This window comes from Salvelinus namaycush, chromosome 14, assembly GCF_016432855.1.
Source record: "Salvelinus namaycush isolate Seneca chromosome 14, SaNama_1.0, whole genome shotgun sequence".
NCBI lineage: Eukaryota > Metazoa > Chordata > Actinopteri > Salmoniformes > Salmonidae > Salvelinus > Salvelinus namaycush.
In genome coordinates this window covers 16465286-16478101 of record NC_052320.1, presented here as the reverse complement: position 1 = coordinate 16478101, position 12816 = coordinate 16465286, and the positions used below count along the sequence as shown (strand labels likewise).

At 43.8% G+C, this 12816-nt stretch overlaps 1 protein-coding gene across 1 annotated transcript in view; it reads right to left on the bottom strand.

Moving 5' to 3' along the window:
• LOC120058622 (metabotropic glutamate receptor 4-like) overlaps positions 1–12816 on the bottom strand; it is a 241552-nt gene that overhangs the window by 30838 nt on the left and 197898 nt on the right. The window lies entirely within an intron of this gene.

Genomic DNA, 12816 nt, shown 5'->3' with positions numbered 1-12816 from the left:
CATTCAAAAGTTTCTGGTCACTTAGAAATATCCCTGTTTTTGAAAGAAAAGCACATTTTTTGTCCATTAAAATAACATCAAATTGATCAGAAATACAGTGTAGACATTGTTAATGTTGTAAATGACTATTGTAGATGGAAACGGCTGATTTGTTTTAATGGAATATATACATTCGCGTACAGATGCCCATTATCAGCAACCATCACTCCTGTGTTGCAATGGCACGTTGTATTAGCTAATCCAAGTTTATCATTTTAAAAGGCTAATTGATCATTAGAAAACCCTTTTGCAATTGTTAGCACAGCTGAAAACTGTTGTCCTGATTAAAGAAGCAATACAACTGGCCTTCTTTAGACTAGTTGAGTATCTCGAGCATCAAAATGTGTGGGTTCGATTACCGGCTCAAAATGGCCAGAAACAAAGATCTTCTTCTGAAACTCATCAGTATGTTCTTGTTCTGAGAAATTAAGACTATTCCATGCGAGAAATTGCCAAGAAACTGAAGATCTCGTACAACGCTGTGTACCACTGCCTTAACAGAACAGCACAAACTGGCTCTAACCAGAATAGAAAGAAGAGTGTGAGGCCCCGGTGAACAACTGAGCAAGAGGACAAGTACATTAGAGTGTCTAGTTTGAGAAACAGACACCTCACAAGTCCTCAACTGGCAGCTTCATTAAATAGTACTCGCAAAACACCAGTCTCAACGTCAACAGTGAAGAGACGACTCCAGGATGCTGGCCTTCTAGGCAGAGTTGCAAAGAAAAAGCCATATTTCAGACTGGCCAATAATAAGAAAAGACTAAGATGGGCAAAAGAACACAGACACTGGACAGAGGAACTCAATAGTGTGTGTGTGTGTGTGTGTGTGTGTGTGTGTGTGTGTGTGTGTGTGTGTGTGTGTGTGTGTGTGTGTGTGTGTGTGTGTGTGTGTGTGTGTGTGTGTGTGTGTGTGTGTGTGTGTGTGTGTGTGTGTATATATATATATATCACATCAAAGTTTATTTGTCACGTGCGCCGAATACAACAGTGAAGTGCTTAATTACAGGCTCTAACCAAAAGTGCGAAAAAAAGGTGTGTGTGTGTGTGTGTGTGTGTGTGTGTGTGTGTGTGTGTGTGTGTGTGTGTGTGTGTGTGTGTGTGTGAAATAAAACGGTAAAAATACATTTGAAAATAAGAGTAGCAAGGCTATATACAGACACCGGGTAGTCAGGCTTATTGAGGTAGTATGTACATGTAGGTATGGTTAAAGTGACTATGCATATATGATGAACAGAGAGTAGCAGTAGCGTAAAAGGAGGGGTTGGCGGGAGGTGGGACACAATGCAGATAGCCCAGTTAGCCAATGTGCGGGAGCACCGGTTGGTCGGGCCAATTGAGGTAGTATGTACATGGATGTATGGTTAAAGTGACTATGCATATATGATGAACAGAGGGTAGCAGCAGCGTAAACGAGGTGTTGGGGGAGGGGTGCACACAATGTAAATAGTCCAGGTAACCATTGGTTACCTGTTCAGAAGTCTTATGGCTAGGGAGTAAAAACTGTTGAGAAGCCTTTTTGTCCTAGACTTGGCACTCCGGTACCGCTTGCCATGCGGTAGTAGAGAGAACAGTCTATGACTGGGGTGGCTGGGGTCTGTGACGATTTTTAGGGCCTTCCTCTGACACCGCCTGGTGTGGAGGTCCTGGATGGCAGGCAGCTTTGCCCCAGTGATGTATTGGGCCGTACGCACTACCCTCTGAAGTGCCTTGCGGTCAGAAGCCGAGCAATTGCCGTACCAGGCAGTGATGCAACCGGTCAGGATGCTCTCGATTTTGCAGCTGTAGAACCTTTTGAGGATCTCAGGACCCATGCCAAAACTTTTTAGTTTCCTGAGGGAGAATAGGCTTTGTCATGCCCTCTTCACGACTGTCTTGGTGTGTTTGGACCATTCTAGTTTGTTGTTGATGTGGACACCAAGGAACTTGAAGCTCTCAACCTGCTCCACTACAGCCCGTCGATGAGAATGGTGGGGTGCTCGGTCCTCCTTTTCCTGTAGTCCACAATCATCTCCTTAGTCTTGGTTACATTGGGGGTTAGGTTGTTATTCTGGCACCACCCGGCCAGGTCTCTGACCTCCTCCCTATAGGCTGTCTCGTCGTTGTCGGTGATCAGGCCGACCACTGTTGTGTCGTCTGCAAACTTAATGATGGGGTTGAACTCGTGCCTGGCAATGCAGTCGTGGGTGAACAGGGAGTACAGGAGGGGACTGAGCACGCACCCCTGGGGATCTCCAGTGTTGAGGATCAGTGTGGCAGATATGTTGCTACCTTCCCTCACACCTGGGGGCGACCCGTCAGGAAGTCCAGGATCCAGTTGCAGAGGGAGGTGTTTAGTCCCAGGTTCCTTAGCTTAGTGATGAGCTTTGAGGGTACTATGGTGTTGAACGCTGAGCTGTAGTCAATGAATAGCATTCTCACATAGGTGTTCCTTTTGTCCAGGTGGGAAAGGGCAATGTGGAGTGCAATAGAGTGCATCATCTGTGGATCTGTTTGGGCAGTATGCAAATTGGAGTGGGTCTAGGGTTTCTGGGATAATGGTGTTGATGTGAGCCATTACCAGCCTTTCAAAGCACTTCATGGCTACGGACGTGAGTGCTACGGGTCTGTAGTCATTTAGGCAGGTTGCCTTTGTGTTCTTGGGCACAGGGACTATGGTGGTCTGCTTGAAACATGTTGGTATTACAGACTCAATCAGGGACATGTTGAAAATGTCAGTGAAGACACCTGCCAGTTGGTCAGCACATGCCCGGAGCACACGTCCTGGTAATCCATCTGGCCACGCAGCCTTGTCTATGTTGACCTGTTTAAACATCTTACTCATGTCGGCTACGGAGAGCGTGATCACACAGTCGTCCGGAACAGCTGATGCTCTCATGCATGCCTCTGTGTTGCTTGCCTCGAAGCGAGCATAGAAGTGATTTAGCTCGTCTGGTAGGCTCGTGTCACTGGGCAGCTCGCGGCTGTGCTTCCCTTTGTAGTCTGTAATAGTTTGCAAGCCCTGCCACATCTGACGAGCATCGGTGTGTGTATATATACACACTGAGCATAGAAAACATTAGGAATACCTCCCTAATATTGAGTTGCATCCCCCCCTTTTGTCCTCAGAACAGCCTCAATTCTTCAGGGCATGGACTCTACAAGGTTTCGAAAGCGTTCCACAGGGATGCTGGCCCGTGTTAACTCCAATGCTTTCCACAGTTGTGTCAAGTTTGTGGATTTTCCTTTGGGTGGTGCACCCTTCTTGATATACACAGGAAACTGTTGAGGTGAAAACCCAGTTGTGGTGCAGTTCTTGACACAAACCGGTGTACCTAGCACCTACTACAATACCCCATTCAAAGGCACTTACATATTTTGTCTTGCCCATTCACCCTCTGAATGGCACACATACACAATCCATGTCTCAATTGTCTCAAGGCTTAAAAATCCTTCTTTAACTTATCTCCTCCCCTTCATTTACACTGACTGAAGTTGGTTTAACAAGTGACATCAATAAGGGATCATAGCTTCACCTGAATTCCCCTGGTCAGTCTGTCATGGAAGAGCAGGTGTTCTTAACGCTTTGTATACTCAGTCTACAGTAAGTTGATTATACAGACAATTTTGAATTTCCAACACATTAATATTTCTCACAGAAACAAGAATTGATGCAGTCAATCTCTCCTCTACTTTGAGCAAAGAGAGACCGACATGTATACTGTTGACATTAGCCCTCTGTGTACACTGAAGGGCAAGACGTGTTCCTCTGTTCTTGGTCCTTCTTTGCAGCGCTTGATCATATCACCGGGCAAAAGTCAAGATTAGATAAAACTAGAGCCTGCAGTACATGTTTGGTTGATTATTCTACTTCTTTCATCACCAATGGGAACCGTCGACATGGCTAGCTAGCCTTTCTTCCAACGAGCATCTTCCACAGTGAACAACAGTAGAAGACGGAGGGGGTTACCCTTTTTGGACAATCAGAGCCTTACAAGCATGCCGCAAAAAGGCCCAATACCCTTCCTGAGAAAGCTGGTTCCGACAGAGATCCACATCGAACAAAGGCATTTAAACATAAATACATTCATGATTTCTTACTCCAAACGGCCGGTGGTTCGTGTGCAAAGTATATGATTACTGTGAGAGTAGTTCCTAAAATGTATCAACGATAAGTGTCTCTTTCTCTCTCTCCCTCCCTTTTCATCTTCTTTGTAACAAGCCGCCATATGTTGTGTCAGTCCGCTAGGGACCTTTTCTTAATGTATTAAGTGTGGATCTTTATCCTGTGTTCATATTTAGTGAGCTAGTAAATAAATAATTAAACCAATTTGTGTAGTACTGAATTATAAGTTATAAATTATAATGCTGGGGGTTTTGCAGATGCAGGAGGTTATGACTGTTCAGAATGAGGATATGATACGAGATTATGATTAATACATTGATTGTTTTATGGATGTGATCGGTAAAGACTTTTAAAGATTAATTCGGGAGATGGTAACTCTTTAAACAACAGCTCTCGTGGTGCCCCAAATTCCAAATGACCTAATTTTTACATAATTCATTTAATCGGGTAACAATTAAACATAGTTAGTTGATTTTATAAGTAACAGTCATCAGATTAATGAAAGTAAAGTCACAACATATGTGACAAATACATTTCATTTGATTGACATGCATTATTCGGTATTTAATGCATTTTAGAATATGGCTGTAACATAACAAAATGTGGAAAAAGTCAAGGGTCTGAATACTTTCCGAATGCACTGTATATAGACATATTTACAAATATAAATATTAGTTGAGCAGTTTAATAGATGTTGGCACAAAACTAGAAGCTGATCTCTTAGATGTATATTTCATTAGTATTTTTTTAATTTAACCTTTATTTAACTTGGCAAGTCAGTTAAGAATAAATTCTTATTTGCAATGACGGCCTACCCCGGCCAAACCCAAACGCGGACAATGCTGAGCCAATTGTGCGTCGCCCTATGGGACTCCCAATCACGGCCGGTTGTGATACAGCCTGGAATCAAACCAGGGTCTGTAGTGATGGCTCTAGCACTGAGATGCAGTGACATAGACCGCTGCGCCACTCGGGAGCCCCTTCGCCACTCGAGAGCGCTATACCTGCCCTCTAGCTCTATATTCACATGTGCAGCTGAATAATTCAATCGTCTTTTTATTACTATTTTTATTACCTGAGACAGTGTAATAAAGTAGTCTGATTATTCATTAAAGCTGTAGCTGGGAAATCAGATGTTTTTGTTTTCATCATATACTGTGTATTAACAGCATTACTCTATAAAAGGGCTTACTGTGGTGTAAGTGCTGGGGCATGAGTCTTCTACCATACTGTTATTAATGAGTGGAGTAAAAGGGAGGATGACAGCCATGTGGGACTTCCCATGTCTGTGGCCATTCGCATATCATTTCACACTCTTTTGTTCTGCTTGTTTCTCTGTTAGACGTTGCCCTCAAAGTCCCTTCTCTGAGCGCTGGCTAATGACAGAATGGAGCCTGATTACCACAGTAAGGTCCCTCCCCCTGCCTCCTGACTCCCTGCCTCTCCCTCCCTCCCTCCTTCCCCTGCCCTCCCCCTGCCTACCTGCCTCCCCCTGCCTCTCCCTGCCTATTACTCCCTCCCGCTGCCTCTCCCTGCCTCTACCTCACTCTCTCTGCCTCCCTCCCCTGCCTTCCACTGCCTCTCCCTCCCTCTCCCTCTCCCTCTCTCTGCTGCCACTCCTTCCCTCTTCCTGCCACTCTTTCCCTCTTCCTGCCACTCTTTCCCTCTTCCTGCCACTCTTTCCCTCTTCCTGCCACTCTTTCTATCTTCCTGCCATTCCTTCCCTCTTCCTGCCATTCCTTCCCTCTTCCTGCCACTCCTTCCCTCTTCCTGCCTCCCTCTGCCTCTCCCTCCCTCCCCTGCCTGTCTCTGCCTATCCCTGCCTCTCCCTCTCCCTCCCTCCCCGTTCCTCTCACTACCTATCCCTGCCTCTCCCTCTCCCTCCCTCCCCGTTCCTCTCACTACATATCCCTGCCTCTCCCTCTCTGTGTGTGCCTGCTTGGTCCTGAGCCATCCCAAAAACTCCTCACTGTGTCAAATGATGGGTCTGGGGATCCTGTGATTTTCTGTTGGGAGCCGAGAGTAGAGAACCACAGCCAGCTGCCCCATATTAGTGTGGCTGTCGATTAAATAGAGAAGACCATGGAGAGTAACTCTCTCTCTTTCCTTCTCTCTCTCCTCCCCTCCATTGCACATTACCCCAAGCCCTTTGAAATATGGTTGTAGCTCATTTTGGTGGCACTTGACATCACACATGCCAAGACGTCAAAGCAATACACATAGGTGTCCTTGCAAGTCAGGTCTCAGATCTCAGCTGTGAAAGTTAATGGGTGAGAAAGCTAAGATATTGAAAGGAGATTCAAAATAAACTCAGCAAAAAAAGAACGTCCCTTTTTCAGGTCCCTGTCTTTCAAATATAATTCGTAAAAATCCAAATAACTTCACAGATCTTCATTGTAAAGGGTTTAAGCACTGTTTCCCATGCTTGTTCAATTAACCATAAACAATTAATGAACATGCACCTGTGGAACGGTCATTAAGACACTAACAGCTTAAAGACGGTAGGCAATTAAGGTAACAGTTATGAAAACTTAGGACACTAAAGAGGCCTTTCTACTGACTGAAAAACACCAAAAGAAAGATGCCCAGGGTCCCTGCGTGAACGTGCCTTAGGCATGCTGCAAGGAGGCATGAGGACTGCAGATGTGGCCAGGGCAATAAATTGCGATGTCCGTACTGTGAGATGCCTAAGACAGCGCTACAGTGAGACAGGATGGACAGCTGATCGTCCTCACAGTGAAAGACCACATGTAACAACACCTGCACAGGATCGGTACATCCGAACACCACACCTGCGGGACAGGTACAGGATGGCAACAACAACTGCCCGAGTTACACCAGCTGCACAAAATTCCTCCATCAGTGCTCAGACTGTCCGCAATAGGCTGAGAGAGGCTAGACTGAGGGCTTGTAGGCTTGTTGTAAGGCAGGTCCTCACCAGACATCACCGACAACAATGTTGCCTATGGGCACAAACCCACTGTCGCTGGACCAGACAGGACTGGCAAAAAGTGCTCTTCACTAACGAGTTGCGGTTTTGTCTCACCAGGGGTGATGGTCGGATTCGCGTTTATCGTCGAAGGAATGAGCGTTACACCGAGGCCTGTACTCTGGAGCGGGATCAATTTGGAGGTGGAGGGTCCGTCATGGTCTGGGGCGGTGTGTAACAGCATCATCGGACTGAGCTTGTTGTCATTACAGGCAATCTCAACACTGTGCGTTACAAGGGAAGACATCCTCCTCCCTCATGTGGTACCCTTCCTGCAGGCTCATCCTGACATGACCCTCTAGCATGACAATGCCACCAGCCATACTGCTCATTCTGTGTGTGATTTCTTGCAAGACAGGAATGTCAGAGTTCTGCCATGGCCAGCGAAGAGCCCGGATCTCAAACCCATTGAGCACGTGTGGGACTTGTTGGATCGGAGGATGAGGGCTAGGGCCATTCCCCCCAGAAATATCAGGGAACTTGCAGGTGCCTTGTCGGAAGAGTGGGGTAACATCTCACAGCAAGAACCGGCAAATCTGGTGCAGTCCATGAGGAGGAGATGCACACCAGATACTGACTGTTACTTTTGATTTTGACCCCCCCTTTGATCAGGGACACATTGTTCCATTTCTGTTAGTCACATGTCTGTGGAACTTGTTCAGTTTATGTCTCAGTTGTTGAATCTTGTTATGTTCATACAAATATTTACACATGCTAAGTTTGCTGAAAATATACGCAGTTGACAGTGAGAGGACGTTTCTTTTTTGCTGAGTTTACAAGGCGTTTCATGCGGTAAAGGTGTCACTGTGTCTATATCTAAAGAGAATATGTTCCAAGGGGACAATGTCCACAAGTCAAAGGATGTCAGCACTGAAGAGCAGATCAAAAGCCAATATTCTCAGCTTGCAAACTTAAGTTATCTGTGGTGAGACATGAGAATGCCTTGCAGCCTCCACTGTATACATTTCTCACGACACTAAAACTACTCCAATTGTATTCATATACGAGTCACTTCTCAAATCATTTTGATTAAATACTCTGTGAGTAATTGAAAAGATATGAGTTTGAATTAGAAAGGTTTATCCAGTGCCAGATAAAAATGGTAACCTTTAGAAGTCATTCATTAAAGAAGCTGATGGAAAATAGACTGGAATTAGCACACTTTACTTCTTCAAGAGGCTCCCATGGGCATTTGATAAATCAAAAAAGTATTTTAAGGTGTCAACTCTCTATATCATTTTGTATTTTGAAAAGATTTAGTGGCATTCTAGGCCTGTGGACTGGGCTTCTTGCCTGCAGCTATTGTAAGAAAGAAGAGTCCATCTCCATTATCTCAGAGGTCATTGCTCTGCTGTAGTTTTGTCACTGTCAAAGCCTGCACTTCTCGAATGTGTAAAGAAAACTGGCATCATATGGTTAAATTGTGAAGCAATAGTCTATAGGGTCTGAAGAGTGGTAAAATAGTCCAGTATAAAATCACAGTCAACTGAAATACATTCTCCAGAACCAATGATCTTGACCCAATTATTGACTGACTAATTGATAGTTACAGTATTTGGAGTATAAAAAGTACTACATATTATTCTAAGCACTTGAATTGTTTACATTATGTAAAGATGGCATACATTGTACTAAAATCATAAAGGTTAGATGTAAAAAATAATATCCATAAATACATTTCATGATGGTGGTTTTGTGTCTTGGCATTTATTCTACATATCGGTACCGCATGTGGTATAAATATAGGCTTTTCCAGGGGTTATTCTTCCGTGAGTCTGAACATTCAATAAGGAACTTCAGAAAAACAGTTGACAATGCTTGAGGTAAGGTCTGTAATGTATGCACAGTGGTTTACCCTAAATGTCTCAAGTGAGCTGCATGCAAACAACAAATCCATAATCATATCTGGGGGTCAATCAGGAAAAAACTGAATAAATCACTAGTTAAAGTATATCTCTATGAGACATCATCTCCTCTATGCCACTGTTACTGCTTCAGAATCCTGCAACCAAGCTAACAGTGAAAGATACACAATTACCACAATCTCCTACATTTCGCTGTAAATGCAAAAGTAGGCTTTGAAAACACAGGGATTCGGTGGTGACACACTATAATTTACAACCACTCAAAATGGAGGCCCAGCCTTTCCTGGTTATTAGTCATCCAATTGAGCAGAGCTAAGGCCAATGCTGTGGCTGATTGTCCTGTCAGCCTCTCCCTGTCATCTCTATGTGACACAAAACTCAAAAAGGGTGATGCATTGTGTTCCATGCTGTATTTTACCCTCCCCTTGCTGTTTGTTGTGGCACGTACTTTGTTAGTTGCCTGGCAGGGAGGATGGCATTTGGCGTTTATGCTTCCCCACTCTGTAATTAAACATTCATGCGCAGGCAGTTACAACAATTAACTGGCTTTACAAAACAGCAAGTTTATATGTGCTAGGCTTTGCTTAAGGCCGCGCAATGAGGAAAAGTATCCATTGTTTGAAGAATTCAGAAGTAGACAAACAATATTGCATTTTGTGAGCTAAAGCAACAGTCTCAGCAACAATCTCAGCCATGCTAAAATCGCAAAAATCTAACAGCTCTATGCTTTTAATGAATGCGAAGCCGATGGGTTCTAGTGTAATGGATATGGGTATTTAGACCTTTTTATCTCTAACCGTGTTTTCTTTGAACCAAGGGACTTCACAATGTAAGTTATGCTATCACAAAAAAATTATACAGTCTAGCCAGCGCAACAGAAACATTTCTGAAACGACACAGACAATACGGTGGTAGGCCTAACATCAACAAGAATCAACTTTGTCAACAATATCTTGAGTGGCCAGGTGTCTCCTTTCCTCTAGTCAGCATGGGTGCTTCTAGTTCCCAGAATACACTGAGATCATGTCAACATTTCCTGTTCTCTTCCTTAAAACCTTTTAAATTCTACTTTCTAATGTACAGTAAGACTTCACAGCAATAGATCCTACCGGTAATGTGTTTTTGGCATTGATTTTTAGGCCATCTTAGGTTTAAATGCAATACCTGTAGTTTTATTACTGAGAAGTATTCCAGTAATGCATGTAAAGGGTTTTCTAAGTCCTTTTCCATAGGGGAGTGATACTGCTAGGTTGGAGACTGAGTGAACTGGACATGAAGGTGAGAGCAGTGGGATGGCTAGATGTCAAAAGGGAGCTTAATGTGTCACGGCTGTCGTAAGAAGAGGACCAAGGTGCAGCGTGGTGAGCGTACATTTCTCTTTTATTAATAAAAATGACGCCGAACAAAACAACAAACACTACAAAAACAAACCGTGAAGCTAAAGGCTACGTGCCCTAAACAAAAGTCAACTTCCCACACAGACAGGTGGAAAAAGGGCTACCTAAGTATGGTTCTCAATCAGAGACAACGATAGACAGCAGCCTCTGATTGAGAACCACACCCGGCCAAACACAAAGAAATAGAAAACATAGAAATAAAGAAACTAGAATGCCCACCCTAGTCATACCCTGGCCTGACCAAAATAGAGAATAAAAGCCTCTCTATGGCCAGGGCGTGACATAATGTCTGAACTTTGGTTCAGGTTGTGAACTTGTGCATCTTGTGCTGAGTTTCGAAAATTGGGCCAATTTGTTTCATATTGTGTTAGAACAAACACCCAAATGAGGGGTGACCTGGATACATATAATCACCAAGTTGAGAAATATGCAAACAATGTTCTAATTATAATTTGCATGTTGTCTCCATTTTGGGAAGAACTTGTAGTTGGTTGTCTAAAGGAGAAAACATGGTAACAGAACTAAGCTTATTCCTTAAGAGAAGGTTTCCCTTTTTATTGTATTTTGCAGACAGACAATATTCCCTTTAAGTGAAGGGAACTGAGGTAATTAAAGTTAAGTCATTGTGTTACACCCTGATCTGTTTCACCTGTCTTCGTGATTGTCTCCACCTCCTTCCAGGTGTCGCCCATCTTCCCCATTATCCCCTGTGTATTTATACCTGTGGTCTCTGTTTGTCTGTTGCCAGTTCGTTTTGTTTTGTCAAGCCTACAAGCGTTTTTCCCCTCTGCGCCTGTCTCTCGATTGTTCCTGTTTTCCCGGTGTTGACCATTCTGCCTGCCCTGAGCCTGCCTGCCGTCCTGTACCTTTGCCCCACCTTTCTGGATTACTGACTTTTGCCTGCCCTGACCCTGAGCCTACCTGCCATCCTGTACCTTTGCCCCACCTAACTGGATTACTGACCTCTGCCTGCCCTTGACCTGTCTTTTGCCTACCCCTGTTTGATTAATAAACTGTTGTTACTTCGACGTTGTCTGCATCTGGGTCTTACCTGAAACGTGATACATTGAGACAAATGAGCGGTGTTGCGTTCAGGAAATGTGTGTACATTCAAAGCAATAAAATGCAACAACTCTCAGGTCGAGCTTAACAGAGAGAAACCCTGAAGCACAGAACGGGAGTGACGAGCTGCTAGAGCAGCCTACGTGCAGTGTGGCTATGCCTGGTGATGAGCCATTTAGGTCAGGATCTGAAGTAATCATCTCAGTTACAAAGCTGAACAGGTAGCTGAAGAGGTAGACGTTGTTCTACGGAGGTGGTGATTGGTTGGTATGCCTACTCAATATACACTCTGCCTGATAGAGTCACCTTTTGTGCATAAGAAGCAGCACACCTCTATGGAAGGTTAATAAGAGCCTGTGATAAGGCAGCTCTCCATTTTGCTGTTCAGCTATTCTATTCTATTCTGACCCTACGGCTCTCCCTTCCATTCTCGATTTGGATTGTGCCTTCCTCTACCTCCATTCAAATAGGGCACCTATTACCATATAATTAGCTCTAAGGGGGGGTCTGAGCAGTCCTTGGATGTCAGGATGCACATGTTGCATTATGTCTGATTGCCTCCACTCTGCATCCCTCTGACCTTCTGCTCAGTTGATGTATAATTAGCAGCACCTTATTAGAACAGATGAAAGTGACATCAGACAGAGACCGTACTCTAAAATAGCCTAGCAGGCCAATGAGTCACACTCACACAATTGGTTATTAGGCGATCTGAGTTTGTCTTTCCTTGAAATTTCAACACCTGTGTGGACTGGAGATGAGGTTGTCACTTTGAGGTTTATAAAATGACTAAGACAGTGTGGGCGACTTTTCTGTCAGCTAAATCGTATTGAGTTCCACGACTAAAGTGTTAATCATCTTAGAACTTTTGTTTTATGTTGATCTTCAATCGATCTACAAGCTATCAATAACCAAGCTTTATACAGTCCAGCTGATTTTAATCAAATGTCCACTGTCTTGTTTGATATTTCACCACAACTAGTGTATTTTTCTTAAAGCTTGTTCCATTACAACAACACAATGTTTTTTCTCTTCTTTTGACTGCAGTGTACAACAGTGCAGTGAACTACCACCACTTCAAATGCTTCTCTGGCAAAAGAGATTCCATACAAATGCAGATTAGTTTCTCTGGACTGAGTAACAGTAAGCTAGTAATATCGGTTTGCTCTCCTGCAATAGCAGCTTGATTTTGCTTTCATGTTCTCTTTGCGGATTTGTTGGGAGTGGCATTTTTCATGCTGCTCTCTGGAAGACTCTGGAATCTTTCATTTGGCTGTAGAAACACAATGTTTCTTGCATTACGGTTTGTTATCGAAATAATTACAATAGTAAGACACATCATTCAAGCTAAATGTGGTG